The sequence below is a fragment of the Capra hircus genome, chromosome 26 (genome assembly GCF_001704415.2).
Source record: "Capra hircus breed San Clemente chromosome 26, ASM170441v1, whole genome shotgun sequence".
Classification (NCBI taxonomy): Eukaryota; Metazoa; Chordata; class Mammalia; order Artiodactyla; family Bovidae; genus Capra; species Capra hircus.
The window spans coordinates 41,023,418-41,046,984 of NC_030833.1; positions in this window are offsets into that span (position 1 = coordinate 41,023,418).

The window sequence follows — 23,567 nt, forward strand, 5'->3', positions numbered from 1 at the left end:
CTGAACTGAACTGAACTGAAGACGCATATTTGTGCTTCAGAGAGCTCTCTTCTTGTCTAAAATATCAAAATCACCATAGCTTGGAACACATTCACAGATGAATAAAATATTTTAATAGTGTTCATACTTCATACAAGTACAAAAGGTTTATCAAGCTGATTCTGACTTAAAAATTATAAAGATCATTTTAAAAAGCAAACAAAAGAGACTAGCAAAAAATCCTTTGCAGATGAAAAAGCAAGGAAGCTTTAGGAATGATGGAAAATTTGTGTAAAAGTGAAGAAAATTTCAACGTCATTAAATTTCACTCATTGTCATAATGATTTCAGTATCAACTTGATAATAAGCATCTAATCTGGCTACTAAATCAAAATGATTATAGTAGGGAGTCTTCTTATGGTAAATGAATTTGGAGATATGTGGTTCCAAATTCTAAACATCTATTGGATTGGCCAAATTGTCCCGTCCACCACTCCACACTGCAGTTGGAACCTTCATGTTCTTCATATCATAAAATGGAAGAGTGGGCTAAAAGAAAATGAGAAATTGTAAGATTTATGTTAATAGCATATCAAATTAAAAATAGTAACGTGATTAGTTTCTTCTCCCAAGAAAACAAAATGGCAATTATCCATTGAATCTTAACTATTTTCAGATAGAAATGGACTACTGTCCAAGTCTTTAAATTTTAACAACCAAATGATTTTCACAAACTAGAAACTCTGTGTACCTTAGGTTCTTTATATATGAAATGGTGATATTAATAAATATGTGGAAAATTTCATAAGGTTGTTTTGAGGTTCAAATAATATACAAATTTGCTCTGCATAGTATTGTCATAAAAATTGATCACTTATTGTTTTGAACCTATCATTATGTCTATTCATATCATTTTCCTGGGAAATGTAAAATATGCAAAATCTTTAAAAATCTACTGTTTTATTAAATCTTTAATTCTATTTTCATTTTTGTCTTGTCAATGGGGTCAATTGGTAAATTTTGAAAAAGTGAGCTTATCTGATTATAACGAGTTCAGTTCGGTTCAGCCGCTCAGTCGTGTCCGACTCTTTGCCACCCCATGAATCGCAGCATGCTGGGCCTCCCTGTCCATCACCAGCTCCCGGAGTTCACTCAGACTCACGTCCATCGAGTCCGTGGTGCCATCCAGCCATCTCATTCTCTGTCATCCCCTTCTCCTCCTGCCCCCAATCCCTCCCAGCATCAGAGTCTTCCAATGAGTCAACTCTTCGCATGAGGTGGCCAAAGTACTGGAGTCTCAGCTTCAGCATCATTCCCTCCAAAGAAATCCCAGGGCTGATCTCCTTCAGAATGGACTGGTTGGATCTCCTTGCAGTCCAAGGGACTCTCAAGAGTCTTCTCCAACACCACACTTCAAAAGCATCAATTCTTCGGCACTCAGCCTTCTTCACAGTCCAACACTCACATCCATACATGACCACAGGAGAAACCATAGCCTTGACTAGGCAGACCTTAGTCGGCAAAGTAATGTCTCCGCTTTGGAATATACTATCTAGGTTGGTCATAACTTTTCTTCCAAGGAGTAAGAATCTTTTAATTTCATGGCTGCAGTCACCATCTGCAGTGATTTTGGAGTCCAAAAAAATAAAGTCTGACATTATTTCCACTGTTTCCCCATATAATTCCCATGAGGTGATGGGACCAGATGCCATGATCTTCATTTTCTGAATGTTGAGCTTTAAGCCAACTTTTTCACTCTCCTCTTTCACTTTGATCAAGAGGCTTTTTAGTACCTCTTCACTTTCTGCCATAAGGGTGGTGTCATCTGCATATCTGAGGTGATTGATATTTCTCCTGGCAATCTTGATTCCAGCTTGTGTTTCTTCCAGTCCAGCATTTCTCCTGATATACTCTGCATATAAGTTAAATAAGCAGGGTGACAATATACAGCCTTGACATACTCCTTTTCCTATTTGGAACCAGTCTGTTGTTCCATGTTCAGTTCGAACTGTTGCTTCCTGACCTGCACATAGGTATCTCAAGAGGCAGGTCAGGTAGTCTGGTATTCCCATCTCTTTCAGAATTTTCCTGTTTCTTGTGATTCACACAGTCAAAGGCTTTGGCATAGTCAATAAAGCAGAAATAGATGTTTTCCTGGAACTCTCTTGCTTTTTCCATGGTCTAGCAGATGTTGGCAATTTGATCTCTGGTTCCTCTGCCTTTTCTAAAACCAGCTTGAACATCAGGGAGTTCACAGTTCACGTATTGCTGAAGCCTGGCTTGGAGAATTTTGAGCATTACTTTACTAGCATGTGAGATGAGTGCAATTGTGCGGTAGTTTGAGCATTCTTTGGCATTGCCTTTCTTTGGAATTGGAATGAAAACTGACCTTTCCCAGTCCTGTGGCCACTGCTGAGTTTTCCAAATTTGCTGGCATATTGAGTGCAGCACTTTCACAGCATCATCTTTCAGGATTTGAAACAGCTCAACTGGAATTCCATCACCTCCACTAGCTTTGTTTGTAGTGATGCTTTCTAAGGCCCACTTGACTTCACATTCCAAGATGTCTGGCTCTAGATTAGTGATCACACCATCATGATTATCTGGGTCGTGAAGATCTTTTCTGTACAGTTCTTCGGTGTATTCTTGCCACCTCTTCTTAATATCTTCTGCTTCTGTTAGGTCCATACCATTTCTGTCCTTTATTGAGCCCATGTTTGCATGAAATGTTCCCTTGGTATCTCTAATTTTCTTAAAGAGATCTCTAGTCTTTCCCATTCTGTTGTTTTCCTCTATTATTTGCATTGATCACTGAAGAAGGCTTTCTTATCTCTTCTTGCTATTCTTTGGAACTCTGCATTCAGACGCTTATATCTTTCCTTTTCTCCTTTGCTTTTCGCTTCTCTTCTTTTCACAGCTATTTGTAAGGCCTCCCCAGACAGCCATTGTGCTTTTTCACATTTCTTTTCCATGGGGATGGTCTTGATCCCTGTCTCCTGTACAATGTCACGAACCTCATTCCATAGTTCATCAGGCACTCTATCTATCAGATCAAGGCCCTTAAATCTATTTCTCACTTCCACTGTATAATCATAAGGGTTTGATTTAGGTCATACCTGAATGCTCTAGTGGTTTTCCCTACTTTCTTCAATTTGAGTCTGAATTTGGCAATAGGAGTTCATGATCTGAGCCACAGTCAGCTCCTGGTCTTGTTTTTGTTGACTGTATAGAGCTTCTCCATCTTTGGCTGCAAAGAATATAATCAATCTGATTTTGGTGTTGACCATCTGGTGATGTCCATGTGTAGGATCTTCTCTTGTGTTGTTGGAAGAGGGTGTTTGCTATGACCAGTGCATTTTCTTGGCAAAACTCTATTAGTCTTTGCCCTGCTTAATTCCTCATTCCAAGGCAAAATTTGCCTGTTACTCCAGGTGTTTCTTGACTTCCTACTTTTGCATTCCAGTCCCCTATAATGAAAAGGACATCTTTTTTGAGTGTTAGTTCTAAAAGGTCTTGTAGGTCTTCATAAAACTTTTCAACTTCAGTTTCTTCAGCGTTACTGGTTGGGGCATGGACTTGGTTTACTGTGATATTGAATGGTTTGCCTTGGAGATGAACAGAGATCATTCTGTCGTTTTTGAGATTGCATCCAAGTACTGCATTTCGGACTCCTTTGTTGACCATGATGGCTACTCCATTACTTCTGAGGTATTCCTGCCCACAGTAGTAGATATAATGGTCATCTGTGTTAAATTCACCCATTCCAGTCCATTTTAGTTCGCTGATTCCTAGAAAGTCAATGTTCACTCTTGCCATCTCTTGTTTGAATACTTCCAAATTGCCTTGATTCATGGACCTGACATTCCAGGTTCCTATGCAATATTGCTCTTTACAGCATCGGATCTTGCTTCTATCACCAGTCACATCCACAGCTTGGTATTGTGTTTGCTTTGGCTCCATCCCTTCATTCTTTCTGGAGTTATTTCTCCACTGATCTCCAGTAGCATATTAGGCACCTACCAACCTGGGGAGTTCCTCTTTTGGTATCCTATCATTTTGCCTTTTCCTACTGTTCATGGGGTTCTCAAGGCAAGAATACTGAAGTGGCTTGCCATTCCCTTCTCCAGTGGACCACATTCTGTCAGACCTCTCCACCATGACCCACCCATCTTGGGTTGCCCCGCAGGCATGGCTTGGTTTCACTGAGTTAGTCAAGGCTGTGGTCCTAGTGTGATTAGATTGACAAGTTTTCTGTGAGTATGGTTTCAGTGTGTCTGCCCTCTGATGCCCTCTTGCAACATCTACCATCTTACTTGGGTTTCTCTTACCTCGGTTGTGGGTATCTCTTCACGGCTGCTCCAGCAAAGCGGAGCCACTGCTCCTTACCTTGGACGAGGGGTATCTCCTCACCACCACCGTTCCTTACCTTCAACGTGGAAGATAATTTATAAATGGATTTCCCTAGTCATAAGCTTGAAATGTACCTTTATGAGTACTTTTAAATAAACTTAAAATAAGCTTCATTTTATAAGTAATTTTTTATTACTTACAAGAGCACTAGAGACTACTGAGTCTTATTGCCTCATTTCATAATATGACTCATTGAGTAGGGTTCAACATCCTTCATGTATAAGTACAGTCCTCTTTCTACCACAATGCTATGTGGTTCTGGGTTAATAATGGTTAAAACATTCTCAGATAACTAAAAAACAGAAAGACTGGCACAAATAACATACTTTTTAAAAAAGTATATTAAAAAGTATATTTTGCACACATTTGAATAAAGTTTGAACTCTAGCAACTTATACTGTCTATTTAAAAAGGAAACTTAGTAAACAGGAAAAGATGCACTACAATTTTATAGAAATAAATGGATTTTTTGTCAAGCTATTAAAAATGCAAATTTGTTATGTCAACAAGTTTGCATTATATTTAATTTGATGGTATAAAATAAATTTCTGTCTATAAATATTTCTTAAGAAGCAAATATTTCCAGGAATTCCCTGGCAGTCCAGTTGTTAAGAATACATACTCCCAATACAGGGGAAAGATCCCTCATGCTGCATGGCACAGTCAAAAACAGCATAGTTATTTTGGGGGGCTCCAAAATCACTGCAGATGGTGACTGCAGTCATGAAATTAAAAGACACTTACTTTTTGGAAGGAAAGTTATGACCAACCTAGATAGTATATTCCAAAGCAGAGCCATTACTTTGCCGACTAAGGTCCGTCTAGTCAAGGCTATGGTTTTTCCTGTGGTCATGTATGGATTTGAGAGTTGGACTGTGAAGAAGGCTGAGTGCCGAAGAATTGATGCTTTTGAACTGTGATGTTGGAGAAGACTCTTGAGAGTCCCTTGGACTGCAAGGAGATCCAACCAGTCCATTCTGAAGGAGATCAACCCTGGGATTTCTTTGGAAGGAATGATGCTAAAGCTGAAACTCCAGTACTTTGGCCACCTCATGCGAAGAGTTGACTCATTGGAAAAGACTCTGATGCTGGGCGGGATTGGGGGCAGGAGGAGAAGGGGACGACAGAGGATGAGATGGCTGGATGGCATCATGGACTCGATGGACGTGAGTCTGAGTGAACTCCAGGAGATGGTGATGAACAGGGAGGCCTGGTGTGCTGCGATTCATGGGGTGGCAAAGAGTCGGACACGACTCAGCGACTGAACTGAACTGAACTAATTAAAAAAAAAGGAGGAAATACTGCAGATTACTGAGGGCTGAAGAATTGATGCTTTTGAACTGTTGGAGAAGACTCTTGAGAGTCCCTTGGACTGCAAGGAGGTCCAACAAGTGCATCCTAAAGGAGATCAGTCCTGGGTCTTCATTGGAAGGACTGATGCTGAGGCTGAAACTCCATTCTGAAGGAGATCAACCCTGGGATTTCTTTGGAAGGAATGATGCTAAAGCTGAAACTCCAGTACTTTGGCCACCTCATGCAAAGAGTTGACTCATTGGAAAAAACCCTGATGCTGGAGGGATTGGGGGCAGGAGAAGGACACGACAGAGGATGAGATGGCTGGATGGCATCACTGACTCGATGGACATGAGTTTGGGTGAACTCTGGGAGTTGGTGATGGACAGGGAGGCCTGGTGTGCTGTGATTCATGGGGTCGCAAAGAGTCAGAAACGACTGAGCGACTGAACTGAACTGAAGATCCAGATTAACAAAGCCTTATAGTATGAATATAATGTACAATAGGATTCCCAGGTGGCACCAGTCATTAAAAAAAAAACCCTCGCCAATGCAGGAGACTAAGAGATGCAGGTTGTCTCTGGATTGGGAGATTCCCTGGAGGAAGGCATGGCAACCCTCTCCAATATTCTTGCCTGGAGAATCCTATGGACGGAGGAACCTGGCAGGCTACAGTCCATAGGATCACAAAGAGTTGGACAAGACTGAAGCAACAGCACATGCACACAATGAGCAAAGTCAATTTATTATCAGTTATAAGCACTGCTTTTTGCTTTACAATTCAACTGACTCAAATTTATTTTCAAACAGATTAATCTAGTTTATATTTTCATTCATAATTGGTATGCAGAAAAAGATTTTACCTTTATGTGCAATTTTCTTTTTATGAAAATACCTCCTTGATACTCTGAGACAAAGTATTTTTGCAAAATAGTAAGAAAGATTTCTGTTGCCAAAGATTCTGATGGACTCATAATTGTAAGGACTAAGAAATGGGGCTTTTATGGAACTCTAATTTTCAAGCCTAAGTAGTTCAAAGATTATCTCTTCTGAAAAAAGGAGTGGCTAGGCAGTTGAAATATGCTAAATAGATGTCTGCAAAATAATAATAATAATGAGATGAGGCATCTCTTCTTGGGATGTGATTATGTTGCTTTGTTCATTATGAGTCAATGGACTAAAAACTTTCATGGCAATGAAGGTACATGGAATCCAACAGTACCATTCATCTACGGATTTCAAGGGTATGTGCCTTGGAATAAGATGCTCTTGTACTTTGTGTGCAGGCAACAGCTTACACATTAGCAAGTGGTATTAACAATGTGAGATTACTTTGTCTCCGATATTTCAGCCATCACATGATAGGCTTCTAGAGTGCTAAGAAAGAAAAGTTAGAATTTACACTCATATCGCAAAGATTCCTAAAATTTCAAGCTATCATCAAACTCTAGTGAATGCAAAAATTGATATTAAAACTCAGCCATGGACACAGGACCAAAAAAAAGTCAGTTTTCATTCCAATCCCAAAGAGGGCAATGCCAAAGAATGTTCAAACTATGGTACAACTGCTCTCATTTCACATGCTAGCAAAGTAATACTTAAAATCTTTCAAGCTAGGCTTCAACAGTATGTGAACCAAGAACTTTCAGATGTACAAGTTGGATTTAGAAAAGGCAGAGGAACCAGAGATCAAATTGTCACCATCCAATGGATCATAGAAAAAGCAAGAAAATTCCAGAAAAACATGTACTTCTGCTTCACTGACTATGCGAAGGCCTTTGACTGTGTGGATCACAACAAATGGTGAAAAGTTCTTAAAGAGTTGGAGATATCAGACTACATTACCTGCCTCCTGAGAAAAAACATGTATGTGGGGCAAAAAGAAACAGTTAGAACTGGACATGGAACAAAACACTAATTCAAAATTGGGAAAGGATTACATCAAAACTGTATATTGTCACCCTGCTCATATGCAGAGTACATCATGCAGAATGCTGGGCTGGATAAATCACAGGCTGGAATCAAGACTGCCAGGAAAAATATCAACAGCCTCAGAAATGCAGATGATACCACCTTAATGGTGGAAAGTGAAGAGGAACTAAAGAACTTCTTGATCAAAGTGAAAGGGGTGAGTGAAAAACCTGGCTTACAAACCAACATTCAACAAACTAAGATTGTGGCATCCAGTCCCATCAATTCATGGCAAATAGATGGGGAAAAAGTGGAAATGTGGCAGATTTTAGTTTCTTGGGCTCCAGAATCACAGCAGTTGGTGACTGTAGCCATGAAACTAAAAGACTCTTGCTCCTTGGAAGAAAAGCTGTGACTACCTTAGCATATTAAAAAGCAGAAATATCACTTTGCCTACTAAGGTCCATATAGTCAAAGCTATGGTTTTTCCAGTAGTCATGTACAGATGGACCTGGGTGATGAAGAAGGCTGAGCACCAAAGAATTGATGCTTTCAAACTGTGGTGCTGGAGAAGACTCTTGAGAATCCCTTGGACAGCAAGAAGATCAAAGCAGTCAGTCCTAAAGGAAATCAATCCTGAATATTCATTAGAAAGACTCATGCTGAAGCTCCAACACTTTGACTGCCTGCTGTGAAGAGTTGACTCATTGGAAAAGACCCTGATGCTAGGAAAGATTGAGGGCAGAAGGAGAAGTGGGTGACAGGTGATGAGATAGTTGGATGACATCATCAACTCAATGGATATGAGTTTGAGCAAGCTCCAGGAGATAGTGAAGGATGGGGAAGCCTGATGTGCTACAGTCCATGAGGTTGCAAAGAGTTGAACATGACTAAGTGATTGAACAACAAAAAAAATACATTTTTACCAGTTTTCTGTTTTGAATAGAGAAGGAAGCTGTCACTTTTGAGGATAAAAGAAAAAAATCTACCTTTATCACATTCCTCCACCCATTCCCAGACTTCCCTGGTAGCTCAGACGGTAAAGAGTCTGCCTGCAGTGTGGGAGACCTGGGTTTGATCCCTGGATCAGGAAGATCACCTGGAGAAGGAAATAGCGACCCACTCCAGTATTCTTGCCTGGAAAATCCCATGACAGAGGAGCCTGGCAGGCTACAGTCCATGAGGTCGCAAAGAGTTGGACATGACTGAGCGACTTCACCCACTCACTCACTCCACCCATTCCCCACAGGTCAATAACTGTTCTTGGCATCAAAGGAATTTCCTTTTATCTTCTCATAGAGCAGTGTAATACCTTTGCTACAAAACTAACTGAGAATCATTAAAACTTATCGAGTACGAGGGGTTTCAGACAAGAGAAGAGAAAAGGAGGCATATAGGGAGGGAGACGGAACGAGGGCAGGAAGAAAAGAAGGCAGAAGTGTTCAAGAACTTGCTATTTATTATTGTCATCTGGTTGAGAATAGGCTATATACATAATTACTATTTTTAATGAGACTATTTTGCTAAAAGCTCAAACTACTCCCTTTCTTTATGGGATACAAATTTGGTTTCCCAATAAAATACAGGATGCAAAATTAAATTTAGAATAATATGGTGGACATAGTTATATAAAATTCATTTATTTTAAAATTTAACTGATGTCCTCTTTCTTATTTTTGGAATCTTATTTCCCAAACCCTAAATAAAAGTCACTTGATTGAAATTTAAGTTCTACAGTAATTCTGGAGAAGGAGATAGCTACCCACTCCAGTATTCTTGCTTAGAGGATCCTATGGACAGAGGAGACTGGCAGAGTACAGTTCATAGGGTCGCAAAGAGTTGGACACAATTGAGCGACTTTCACTGTCACTACAGTAACTAATTCCAATCGCCAAAATATTTTTTCTTACTCCACCACATCACAGAATCATGCTTTTCAATCCTTATATTTTTTAATAGATATTAGAAGCACCACAAATACTGAGTGATAAAATTTGAAAAGTTGTACTTGAATAATGTGAAACGAATTTTGGAAATGAAATTCCTGCTGGATTCTGTGTCAAGTAGACATCAAGGTGACTCTGGAAGAAAGAAAAACAACATATGCATTTGTCAATAATTAGTTTCTTGCCAAGAATCTTTCAAAATAGTAAAATTGTGTTACTTCTATGACACAGATTCCTCTTCAATAAGTTTAGAAGAAGGCATATAATTTTATCTAACACCAGAGGAATCCATCTCTTTGTCTTATATGATAATGTTTGGTTAAATTTTTTCATAGGAAGAGTACGAGACTGAATAACCAGTGCCCAGATACATTATAATAGATTTATTAAAATGAAACAGAGGAAATAAATTAAAATTCCTTCACATATGATATTCATATATATATTCACATATGATATCAAGGCTTATATTTGAATTTTCTACCTAGTTATATTGATTACTTCATCCCAGAAATACTGAACTTTAGAAATTATTTGCAAAATGCATCCTGGATTATAATAATTTACCTGTATTAAACAGGTTAGGATATACATATATTGGATAAGGCAATTGTCCCTGGGTCTTAAATTTTGCCTATTACGGTAATAATACATTACCACAAAGACATCATGAAAAATTTTTTTACTTTAAATCATGAATGACACCTACCTCATTTAAATTTTTGGGATTATATCCATATACCAGTGTAAGTAAATTATTACAAATTGTACCAAGCACCTTAGAGTGGCACACTTTTTGACCGATTATTTTATTAATTTATGTATTGGGCAAAATTTCTTTTTCACCAAACAGATCTGAATGACATATTTGAAAGATTACTTTTGTTACAAAAATTTTAATGTCTAATATAAATCAAAAAAGATAGGAGAAATAAAGGATACAAAATTTCATTGTATTTCTGAATGGTAGTTAGTTCACTGTAATAGTCTACAAATTACATAAAAAGGGTTGCCTAATAAAATAGAATATGTTAGAAATTTTTCTAAAAATTCAACTAGAATAAACACTTTGGCAAGTAATGGACCTGACTGCACTTCAGAAAAAGACACTAGAATTTACCTTCATAGACACAATGAAAACAAAAAATTTAAGATTTTTTGGTATGTGTGACATAAAAAGGAAATATCTGGACTTAAAAGGCATACAAAGGTAAGCAGATAAATTTTGTTCATATTAAATATGTCCACTGTAAGAAAAAAATAGCAAAATGGGATTTACAAACTGAATTTTTAAAAAAAGAAAATAAATTTCAAGAGATACAGTAGCACATGAGAAAAAAATAAGCTAGAAAAAGTTATGATATTCTAAAAGATGTGATAATAAAATATCAAGTAGACACTGAAAAAAACAGACTGGTTCCAAATAGGAAAAGGAGTACGTCAAGGTTTACATCATGAGAAACGCTGGGCTGGAAGAAACACAAGCTGAAATCAAGATTGCCGGGAGAAATATCAATAACCTCAGATAGGCAGATGACACCACCCTTATGGCAGAAAGTGAAGAGGAGCTAAAAAGCCTCTTGATGAAAGTGAAAGAGGAGAGTGAAAAAGTTGGCTTAAAGCTCAACATTCAGAAAACGAAGATCATGGCATCTGGTCCCATCACTTCATGGGAAATAGATGGGGAAACAGTGGAAACAGTGTCAAACTTTATTTTTGGGGGCTCCAAAATCACTGCAGATGGTGATTGCAGCCATGAAATTAAAAGACGCTTACTCCTTGGAAGAAAAGTTAAGACCAACCTGGATAGTATATTCAAGAGCAGAGACATTACTGTGCCGACTAAGGTCCGCCTAGTCAAGGCTATGGTTTTCCCAGTGGTCATGTATGGATGTGAGTGTTGGACTGTGAAGGTTGAGTGCTGAAGAATTGATTCTTTTGAACTGTGGTGTTGGAGAAGACTCTTGAGGGTCCCTTGGACTGCAAGGAGATCCAACCAGTCCATTCTGAAGGAGATCAACCCTGGGATTTCTTTGGAAGGAATGATGCTAAAGCTGAGACTCCAGTACTTTGGCCACCTCATGCGAAGAGCTGACTCATTGGAGAAGACTCTGATGCTGGGAGAGACTGGGGGCTGGAGGAGAAGGGGACGACCCAGGATGAGATGGGTGGATGGCATCACTGACTCGATGGACATGAGTCTGAGTGAACTCCGGGAGACGGTGATGGACAGGGAGGCCTGGCGTGCTGTGATTCATGGGGTCGCAAAGAGTCCGACATGACTGAGCGACTGAACTGAACTGAACTGAATGACAGAAAAACATATTTTCTCCAAAATCTTTCAAAAAGAGAGTAGTAGAAGTACACTTAGCTAAATTAATGCATTAAAAAGAAAGGATATTAGATAGAATTTACTTTTAGATGATAATTTAATTCTATGTCAGACATAGAGATTGAAAGAGAGGAAGATATAAAATTTGTGGATAAAAATGAAAAAAAGTTCATCAAAAAGTAGAGCACAAAATCATACTTAATGTATGATTTCATTTACCTGAATTTATAAAAATGTTAAATAAATCCTTAGTGTCAGAAAACATAGCTACTATACTTGAGGTTACTTTATGGAATGAGAGAATGGTAAACCTCAGAGGGACATATGGAAATTATCCAGAATGATGAAAATATGATACAGCTATATTTTGTGGTTATATAGAATTACATACTTATCAAGCTTCTGGGAAAATATATTTAGATTGTGTGCGTTAAGTTGTAGGTAATTCATACCCACACTAATTAATTTGAAATATTTTTGTAGTTACAAATATGGCAAACATAAACTTTAAATAAATCACAGCAGGATCCTTTATGACCCACCTCCCAGAATATTGGAAATAAAAGCAAAAATAAACACATGGGACCTAATTAAAATTAAAAGCTTCTGCACAACAAAGGAAACTATAAGCGAGGTGAAGAGACAGCCTTCTGAATGGGAGAAAATAATAGCAAATGAAGCAACTGACAAACAACTAATCTCAAAAATATACAAGCAACTCCTGCAGCTCAAATCCAGAAAAATAAAAGACCCAATCAAAAAATGGACCAAAGAACTAAATAGACATTTCTCCAAAGAAGACATACGAATGGCTAACAAACACATGAAAAGACGCTCAACATCAGTCATTATCAGAGAAATGCAAATCAAAACCACAATGAGGTACCATTTCACGCCAGTCAGAATGGCTGCAATCCAAAAGTCTACAAGCAATAAATGCTGGAGAGGGTGTGGAGAAAAGAGAACCCTCTTACACTGTTGGTGGGAATGCAAACTAGTACAGCCACTATGGAGAACAGTGTGGAGATTCCTTAACAAACTGGAAATAGAACTGCCTTATGACCCAGCAATCCCACTTCTGGGCATACACACCGAGGAAACCAGAATTGAAAGAGACACATGTACCCCAATGTTCATCGCAGCACTGTTTATAATAGCCAGGACATGGAAGCAACCTAGATGTCCATCAGCAGATGAATGGATAAGAAAGCTGTGGTACATATACACAATGGAGTATTACTGAGCCATTAAAAATAATACGTTTGAATCAGTTCTAATGAGGTGGATGAAACTGGAGCCGATTATACAGAGTGAAGTAAGCCAGAAAGAAAAACACCAATACAGTATACTAATGCATATATATGGAATTTAGAAAGATGGTAACGATAACCCTGTATGTGAGAAAGCAAAAGAGACACAGATGTATGAAACAGTCTTTTGGACTCTGTGGGAGAGGGCGAGTGTGGGATGATTTGGGAGAATGGCATTGAAACATGCATAATATCATATAAAAAACTAATCGCCAGTCTAGGTTCGATGCAGGATACAGGATGCTTGGGGCTGGTGTACTGGGATGACCCAGGGAGATGATATGGGGAGGGAGGTGGGAGGGGGGTTCAGGATGGGGAACACGTGTACACCCGTGGCAGATTCATGTTGATGTATGGCAAAACCAATACAGTACTGTAAAGTAAAATAAAATGAAATCTGAAAAATATAAAATAAAGGAGCATCGTACAAAATAGATGTTAGAAGGAAAAACCTACAGAACAAAGATACAACCTGTGGTTGTTATCAGAAGATATTTTGTATGCATTTTTTATGAAAGAGATAAAGCTAAAGTAGGGTTTCATCTAGAGTACATCTGGGTTATATGTAAAACAAGTAAAAATTACTACTTGAGGATTTTAAACAACACAAATAATTAGATTTTTTTGAAATATTTGTAACATGGGCTGGGAACATTCATTGGATCACGAGAAAGCAAGGGAGTTCCAGGAAAACTTCTTCTGCTCCATTGACTACATTAAAGCCTTTAACTATGTGGATCACCATAAACTGTGGAAAATTCTTAAAAGAGATGGGAGTACCAGACCACCTTACCTGCTTCCTGAGAAATGTAGGTCAAGAAGCAACAGTTAGAACTAGACATGGAACAAAGGACAGGTTCAAAATTGGGAAAGGAGCACATCAGAGCTGTGTATTGTCACCCTGCTTATTTAACTTCTATGCAGAGTACACATGTGACATGCTGGGCTAGATGAATCATAGCTGGAATCAAGATTCCCTGGAGAAATATCAGCAAACCCAGAAATACAGATGATACCACTCAAAGGGCAGAAAAGGAAGAGGAACCAAAGAGCCTCTTGATGAGGGTGAGGGAGAAGAGTAAAAAAGCTGCCCTAAAACTCAACATTCAAAAAACTAAGATTATGGCATTCAGTCCCATCACTTCATGGCAAATAGATGGAAAAGTAGAAACAGTAACAATTTTGTTTTCTTTGGGCTCCAAAATCTCTGTGGACGGTAATTAAAAGACACTTGCTCCTTGGAAAGAAAGCTCTAACAAACCTAGACAGCACATTAAAAAGCAGAGACATCACTTTGCTGACAAAGGTCCATATATATAGTCAAAGCTATTGGTTTTCCAGTAGTCATGTATGGATGTGAGAGTTGAACCATAAAGAAGGCTGAGTGCTGAAGAATTGATGCTTTCAAATTGTGATGCTGGAGAAGACTCCTGAGAGTCCCGTGGACTGCAAGGAGATCCAACCAGTCAATTCTCAAGGAATTCAGTCCTGAATACTCTCATTGGAAGGACTGTTGCTGAAGCTGAAGCTACAATACTTTTGCCACTTGATGTGAAGAGTTGACTCATTGGAAAAAAACCCTGGTGCTGGAAAAGATTGAAGGCAAAAGAGAACAAGGCAGCAGAGGATGAGATGCTTAGATAGCACCACTGACTCAGTGGACATGAATTTGTGCAAACTCGAAGATATTGAAGAAGGGGGAAGCCTGGCATGCTGCAGTCCATGGGGTCACAAATTGTTGGACACAATTTAGTGATTGAACAACAACATAAAACTGGATTAAACTTTCTAATGAACATACAAAGATTAGTAGAAGTGATTGAAATAAAAATCATAATCCAACTATGATTCAAATCCCAAGGTTTGATTCAATTCAAACTTTATAGAAAACCCGTCTGATATTTTTGAAGAAATTTGTAAGCTGGTCCTAAAATTCATATGGAAATACAAGGTACCCAATGTATTAAAATCAATCTTGAAAAAGAAGTAAAAATTTGGAAGACTCAATAGTTTTGATTTCAAACTTTTTACAAAGATAAAGAAATCAAGACAGAGTGGTTTCAGCATAAAAATAGAAATATATAGGTAAATGATAGAGCATTAAGTGTTCAGATGTAAATTATACATCTATGGTCACTTGATTATCAATAAAGTGGCAAAGTAATTAAATATGGAAAGAATGGTCTTTGGAAAAACAAATGGAGTTGTGACAATGGATGTCTATATCAAAAAGTATAACTGGCCTCTTCATATCATATATAAAAATTAATTTAAAATGTGTCATCATTCAGTTCAGTTCAGTCTCTCAGTTATGTCCAACTCTTCACGACCCCATGGACCACAGCAGACCAGGCCTCCATGTCCATCACCAGCTCCCAGAGTTTACTCAAACTCATGTCCATTGAGTCGGTGATGTCATCCAGCCATCTCATCCTCTGTCATCCTTTTCTCCTACCCCCAATCCTTCCAGGCATCAGAGTCTTTTCCAATGAGTCAGCTCTTTGCATCAGGTGGCCAAAGTATTGGAGTTTCAGCCTCAGCATCAGTCCTTCCAATGAACACCCAGGACTGGTCTCCTTTAGGATGGACTGGTTGGATCTCCTTGCAGTCCAAGGGACTCTCAAGACTCTTTTTCAACACCGCAGTTCAAAAGCATCAATTCTTTGGCACTCAAATTTCTTTACAGTCCAACTCTCACATCCATACATGACCACTGGAAAAACCACAGCCTTGACTAGATGGACCTTTGTTGGCAAAGGAGTAAGAGTCTTTTAATTTCATGGCTGTAGTCACCATCTGCAGTGATTTTGGAGCCCAGAAAAATAAAGTCAGCCAGCCACTCTTTCCACTGTTTCCCCATCTATTTGCCATGAAGTGACGGGACCAGATGCCATGATCTTTGTTTTCTGAATGTTGAGTTTCAAGGCAACTTTTTCACTCTTCTCTTTCACTTTTATCAAGAGGCTCTTTAGTTCTTCTTCACTTTCTGCCATAAGGGTGGTGTCATCTGCATATCTGAGGTTATTGATATTTCTCCCAGCAATCTTGATTCTGGTTTGTGCTTCATCCAGCCAAGCATTTCACATGATTTACTTTGCATAGAAGTTAAGTAAGCAGGGTGACAACATACAGCCTTGACGTACTCCTTTTCCTATTTGGAACCAGTCTCTGCTCCATGTCCAGTTCTAACTGTTGCTTCCTGACCTGCATACAGGTTTCTCAAGAGGCAGGTCAGGTGTTCTAGTATTCCCATCTCTTTCAGAATTTTCCACAGTTTATTGTGACCCACACAAAGACTTTGGCACAGTCAATAAAGCAGAAATGTATCATCGGACTAATATAAGAAGTAAACTTTAAAACTTTTAGAAGAAAGAGCTGCAGGAAATCTTATCTTGGTTTAGGCAGTGGTTTATTAGTTATAACACCAAGGTCACAAGGTACAGGAAAACGATAAAATGGACTTCACCAAAATCGAAACTTTCATGCTTCCAAGAACATCATTAAGATAGTGAAAAGACCTTGCATAGAATAAGAGAAAATATTTGCAAGCTATATATCTAATTAGAGATTTGTATTCAGAATGTATAAAGAACTTAGAACACAACAAAAAATAAAGAACCCAGTAAACAAATAGGCAAAGAACCGAATAGATATTACTCCAACAAAGAAAAACAGATGGCCAATAGGCATCTGAGAGAATGCTTAATATCATTATTCACTAAGGAAATGCAAAACAAAAATGCAATGATACACTTGGATGGCTAGGAGTAAAACACAAACAATAACAAATGCTGACCAGGAGGTAGAGTGCCCATACTCTGCTTGCTGTTGTTGTTGAGTTGCTAGGTCGGGTCTGACTCTTTGTGATGAACTGCAGCACACCAAGCTTCCCTGACCTTCACTGTCTCCTGGAGTTTTCTTATACTCATGATCATTGAATCAATGTTGCCATCCAATCATCTCATCCTCTGTCACCACCTTCTTCTCCTGCCCTCAGTCTTTCCCAGCATCAGAGTCTTTTCCAAACACTCTGTGAATGGGAAAAAATGGTGTAGCTACTTTGGAAAAAACTTAGAAATGTCTTTAAAATATTAAACAGAGTTATCATATGACCCACATTCTATTCCCAAGTATATACTTAACAGAAATGAAAACATTATTTCTGCATTAAAACTTATAAACAAGTGTGCATATCAACATTACTCATAATACATATATATAAACTAGAAATCTTACCAATGTGTACTAATGGATGGGTAAATGAATATACAAAGTGTGGTATATCCATACAATGAAACATTACTCTGCCATATAAAGGAGCAAAGTACTGAAACATTCTACAACAAAGATGAACTTTGAGTGAACATGAGGAATTTATGCCAAGCTAAAGAAGCCAGATACAAAAGACCAGGTATTGTATGATTCTCTTTACATGAAATATCTATCTAGAGAAGACAAATCCATGGAGATAGAATGTAAATTATTTGTCACCAGGTGCCAGAGCAGGGAGGTAATAGGGTGTTCATTTTCGAGACTATGGTTATGTCCTGGAACCAGATAATAGTCACAGTGGAAAAAAAAAAATCTATTAAACAAGAGATTTAAAACACTGAATATCAGGCAGTACAGTGATTCCTGAAAAAAGTAAGGTAAATCAAATTGAGCCCCACAGTTGCTCATCTGCTGCCTGAAGAGAGTTCTCAGGCTGCAGTATAGAAACCTAGGCAAACCTGCATAAACTACCCAAATTATGGGATAATGTTGAGATTTTGGAGGTCAATGTATCTAAAGAACCCATGTTAAAAATGGGAGAGAAAGAGAGAAAAAGAGTGATCAGAGAGACCTACAAAAGTTTCATATGGATTCATTTAGTTAGAATAAAACTACCTGTATTTGAGCAAACTTACTCAAGGCCACTTGAGTGAGTTAGCAATTATAATTGCTAACTTCGAGTGGGAATGATCCACTTGAAGAGTTAGCAATTATAATCCATGAGGTTAGAAGGTCTGATATTGTGCCTGTACCCACCAATCAGATTTGAAAATCTAATAATAACCATTATTAGAGTAATCTGAAGGTAACTGACTCAGAGGAAGGAAAAATTAGACCTAAACTAGAGGCTTTTCTGGCTTCTACTAACAAAGCAAAGAACAAGACTCAAAATGATCAATCTGTAACTAGGTTAAATTAACTTCATTCTAAAAGAATAGTTCATACTATTTCCAGGAAAACGGGATCATCCAACAAGAAAAATGTCACCAAAATTATCAATAAAACAAAGAAGAAGGAATAGGTCTATATAAGGAGAAGAATGAATCAACATAAAGAATGCAGATGGTATAATTAGGAAACAAAACTATTAAGTTATTTTAACTATATTCCATATGTCTAAGACAATGGAGGAAAAAATTAGCATGTTAAGTAGAAATAACTTTTAAATTTGACTTTTAAAACTATATACTCACAAATCCAAAAAGCATAATTAATTCTAAACATAAGAATCATAAAAAATACACCAAAGCACATAATTTTAGAAACTGCTTAAATCTTTGAAAGAAAAAAAAATCCCTAATGTGGGCAGAAAAATAGACATTACTTGTAAAGCAAAAATTGTAAAAACAAAGGACTTCTTGCTGGAAACAACAAAAGCCAAAACATGTAACAATATTTTTAAAGTACCATTGAAAAATAAAATACTATAAACCTAAAATTCTATCCCCAGTGAAAATGTATTTTGGAAACACAGGCAAAATAAAGATATTCATAAATAAAGTAGCTGATATAAGTAATCATTAACAATATAAGAAATGCAAAAAAGTCCAATAATCCAAAGAAAAAATGATGTCAGATAAATATCTGGATCTGAACAGTGATATGAAGAGTACAAGATATAGTACATATACAGGAAAATATAAAACATGACTTGTATTTTTAATGAAAACCTAATTTAAGTATAAATTACTATTCAAAGAATAATAACAATGTATTTTTGTTTAGGTAGTATATACCAACATAAAAAGTGTGACCAAAATAGCAGAAATGCTGGGAGAGGGGCAAATGAAAGCTGAATGTTTAAAGTTATTATATTATGTGATAAGTAATAAATTTTACTTTACTAGCATAGACTGTGCTAACTTAAAGAAATATACTATAAACCCTGAAAAAACCATGAGAGAACAAAACAAAATAAAATGATAAATTTAAAAAGCCAATGATGGAGACAAAATGAATCTATAAAATATACAAAATTAATCCAAAATAAGGCTAAAGAAAGGGAACAAAAAAGGTTGGACAAACACAAATACAAGATTTAAACCTAACTATGCATTGGAGAAGGAAATGGCAACCCACTCCAGTATTCTTGCCTGGAGAATCCCAGGGACAGAGGAGCCTAGTGGGCTGCCATCTATGGGGTCACACAGAGTCTAACACGACTGAAGCGACTTAGCAACAGCAGCAGCAGCATACTAATTATCATATTAAATGGAAGTGGTCTAAACACCATGATTAAAAGAAAGGGACAGTTATTTAGGATTAAAATGCAAGGTCCAACTCTGTGCTTCCTAATAAAAATCCACTCTACATGTAAAGACAAATAGGTAGAGAAAAAGGATGGAAAAATATAATAATACTAATATATTATTAATAATATTAAATTAATCAAATAGGTTAATAATAAAGTTACCATAATAATATTGATCAAATAGGAACTTAGAATGGCTATATTAACATTAGACAAAGTCGATTTTAGAGCAAAGAATGTCAACCAAGATAAAATGAATTATTTAATGACAAGATCCCTTCATCAAAAGAACATAAAAATCCTATATATTTGTGTAATTAAGAAAGTTTCAAAATGCATGAAGCAAAAACTGATAGGAGAAACAGGCAAATCTATAATTATAGTAGAAGACTTCAGTACTCTTCTTTCAATAATTTTCAGAAAAAAATACCTGACCAACATAATCTAACTGACATTTAAAGGACACTCTACTCAGTGGGAGTAGAAGTACATTCAATGCACATTCTTCTCAATGCATAGGAAACATTTATCGAGATGGATCATACTTCGCACTGTAAAACAAGTCAATGAATTTAAAAGTACTCAGATCACACAAGCTATATTCTCTGGACAAAATAGAATTAGATTATAAATCAATAACAGAAGTCCACCTGGAAAATGTCCATTTATTTGGAAGTTGTATAATATACTTTTAGGTAGCAAAGAGTACATTAAGATGTCAAAAAAAAACCCAAATATTTTAACTTGAATAAAAAATAAATCAGAAACATATTAAAAATGTTTGATATCCTTAAGGCACTACTTAGACAAAAATATATAAACATAAATGCTTAAATTAGAAAAGAAATTTCAAGAAGCAATTATCTAAGAAACCCAGGAAATGAAACTACTAATTCCAAATTTAGAAAAAGGAAATGATGAAGTTCAACTGAAAATCAGTTCAGTTCAGTTCAGTCGCTCAGTCATGTCCGACTCTGTGACCCCATGAATCGCAGCAAGCCAGGCCTCCCTGTCCATCACCAACTCCCGGAGTTCACCCAAACCCATGTCCATCTAATCAGTGATGCCATCCAACCATCTCATCCTCAGTCGTCCCCTTCTCCTCCTGCCCTCAATCTTTCCCAGCATCAGGGTCTTTTCAAATGAGTCAGCTCTTCGCATCAGGTGGCCAAAGTATTGGAGTTGCAACTTCAAAATCAGTCCTACCAATGAACACCCAGGACTGATCTCCTTTAGGATGGACTGGTTGGATCTCCAAGGGACTCTCAAGAGTGTTTTACAACATCACAGTTCAAAAGCATCAATTCTTCGGTGCTCAGCTTTCTTTATAGTCCAACTCTCACATCCATACATGACCACTGAAAATCAATGAGCTATTAAAACAAAAAATCACAAGAAAAAAATACCAGTAGAACCAAATGCTAGTGTTTCAAGAAGATTAATAAAATTAGTAAGTCTCTAGTCAGATTGATCAGGACAAAAATAGAGAGGCAAGAAATTACCAATATTTGGAACAAGAAATGGGGCATCACTACAGATTCTATAGATATTAAAGAAGCAGTCAGAAAATATTATGTATAATTTTATGGCAACAAATTCAATAACTTAGAAAATCAGCATATTGTTTGAAGAGGGATGACCACTGTTCATTCACGCAAAAATAGATAACCTGAAGAGACATATGTCCATTAAAGAAATCGAAATTCTAGGCCCAGATGGCTTTTTAAAATGAACTAGACCAAATATATTTAAAGATTGAATATCAAGTTTACATAATCCTTTCCAGAAAAGTGAGGTAAAAGGACTACTTCCCAATTCATTTTATGAGGCCAAGCATTATACTAAAATTAGAAAAACAGATTTACAAGAAAAGAAACTATAGCCAATAGGTCTTATGAATATAACTGCAGCAATGTTCAACAAGATTTTTGCAAATTGAGGCCAACAATATAAAAAGTATAATATCAAGAAAAAGTGAGATTTATCCCTGGAATGAAAATTAGTTTAACACTCAGAAAATCTCTCATTCAAAAAAAAAAAATCATGAAATCCTCTCGATAGGTGCAGCAAAAGCATCAAACAATGCCCTACAAACATTCCTGACAGACATTCTCAACAAGCTAGGACCTGAAGTTAACATCCTTAAGCTAATAAAGTGGATCTATGAAAAACCCACACCTAATATCATGGAATAGTGAAAGGCTGAATGCTTTCCCTGTGAGCACAGAAAATGATGTCTGCCCTTGCTGTTTATATTCAACATTGCCATGAAGGTTTTGGTCAGTGCAATAAAGCACATATACAAAATTAAGTTTAAAAAGTATTGAAACTAAAAAAATAAAGTAAAAATGTCTTTATTTTTAGAAAACATGATCTTCTAAATAGAAAATCATAATTCTACAGAAAAGCAATTAGATCTAATATATATTTACAAAGGTGTAAGGTATATACCAATATGTAAAAATCAACTTTTGTTCTATATATGTGTAACAGTCATAATTTAAGTTTTGAACTCGAAGAAATGTTGAATAAACGAAGAGAGATACTGTTTTTATAAATTGGAAGATTCAAGACCTCAACAAAGTTTTGTTTTGTTTGCTTAAGAGAAATTGGCAGCTAACTTTAAAGTTTAGTGCAAGAAGATATCATTGGAGAATAATTTTGAAAAAGAAGAATAAATATGGAGAACTAATAATTACTGTCTTTTAGAATTACCATAAAAATTTTCATAAAATTAAATGTCTACCTACTCTACACAATAATATTAATTGGATGTTAGGAATAAGATTAAGAATATAGTTGATTCTATTCAATGTTTTGCCTAAACCCAGTTTGATAATGAACACCTTTTATACAAAAGGGAGCAAAACAAATTCATGGCAACATTACCTATATTTTTAACAGTACATAAATGCATAAAACTAGCTGGAAATAAAAATGATAAGCTAGTTAAAATTATAAGCTCTGAGGAGTGGAGATGGAAGTCTGTAAATATATACATGAAAAGATGCCCAATCATTAGTCAATAGATCAATGCAAATTAAAGCCACAAGGAAGCGCAACAATTATAATGGCTAAAACTTTAACCTGAACTGATGGCAAGGATGCAGAGGAACTAGAACCATGACATTTTATTAGTGGTTCAAGATGGAGCAGATATTCTGGAAATTTTCATCAAGGTAAACATCAACCAGGGCTTCCCTGGTGGCTCAGGTAAAAGAATCCACCTGCCAACGCAGAGATGCAAGAGACGTGGGTTCCATCCCTGGGTAGGGAAGATTCCCTGCAGGAGGAAATGGCAACCCACTCCAGTACTCTTGCCTGGGAAATCCCTTGGACAGAGGAACCTGGTGGGCTACGTTCATGGGGTCAGAAAAGAGTCAGACACAACGTAGTGACTAAACAACAACAACAAATGTAATTGACTATTGTTATTACCACGGGCAATAGGATTTCCAATCATTCCATTTATCTCTCATTAGTATCTTTAAAAAACTTGCTGCCCTGATGCTGGAAAATATTGAAGGCAGGAGAAGGTGATGACAGAGGACTAGATGGTTGGATGGCATCACCAACTCAATAGACATGAGTTTGAGTAAGCTCCAGGGGGTGATGACAGACAGCGTGCTGAAGTCCATGGGGTTGAAAAGAGTTGCACATGACTGAGCGATTGAACAACAATAACACAATATTTCTACTCTAAATATATCATTAAAATAATGACTGCAAGTACAATATAGAGTCATTAGTGTAGGCAGGGACAAGATGATGGAAAACAGAAAGGAAGTTGGAAAAAAAAGAAAGGAAGTTGAAAGGAGAAAACAATCAACCTATTAAAATTTCTGTGTGCAAAATTAAAAGGA